Genomic DNA, 771 nt, shown 5'->3' with positions numbered 1-771 from the left:
CACACACACACACACACACACACACACACACACACACACACACTGCAGTGGGAAGTGATTCAGTGTTGTTTGCTTCCATAAATACCCAGCAGCCCCGGCGGCGCTCACAGCCTGTTTTCTTCAGGAGGGTCTCGGGGCATCTGGAAGCTGCCACAAACAATGGGAGCGGAAAGGACCGCGATAGGGGGACGGACCCCTGGGCCTCAGCACTGGGTGGGGTCCGGAGCCCGGGACTGCCAGGATGGTGAGGGGCCCCCTGGGCACAGGCACGCCCCCCCCCCCCACTAGGCTGAAAGCAGTGAACCTACATTACCCACAATGCATTGGTGAAAACAGGAAGTCAAGACTCCTGAGGAGCAATGATTGGTTCAAGTTAAATACAAGGAGCCAATCAGAGCACAGCTGGGTGCGACTCTGAGGAGGATCCAGGTAGACTCTCAGTTAGGCTCCGCCTCTTTTTGTGACATGTGACGTGAAGGTAAATGGACTGAACTTATAGAGCACCTTACCAAGTGCCTCCGGACCCTAAAGCTCTTCACCCGTTCACACATTCACCCATTCACACATTCACACATTCACCCATTCACACATTCACACATTCACACATTCACCCATTCACACATTCACACATTCACCCATTCACACATTCACACATTCACCCATTCACCCATTCACACATTCACACATTCACACATTCACCCATTCACACATTCACACATTCACACATTCACCCATTCACACGTTCACCCATTCACCCATTCACACATTCAC

The sequence above is a fragment of the Austrofundulus limnaeus genome, unplaced genomic scaffold (assembly GCF_001266775.1).
Source record: "Austrofundulus limnaeus strain Quisiro unplaced genomic scaffold, Austrofundulus_limnaeus-1.0 Scaffold2037, whole genome shotgun sequence".
NCBI lineage: Eukaryota > Metazoa > Chordata > Actinopteri > Cyprinodontiformes > Rivulidae > Austrofundulus > Austrofundulus limnaeus.
Note: the sequence above shows the minus strand (reverse complement) of the source record.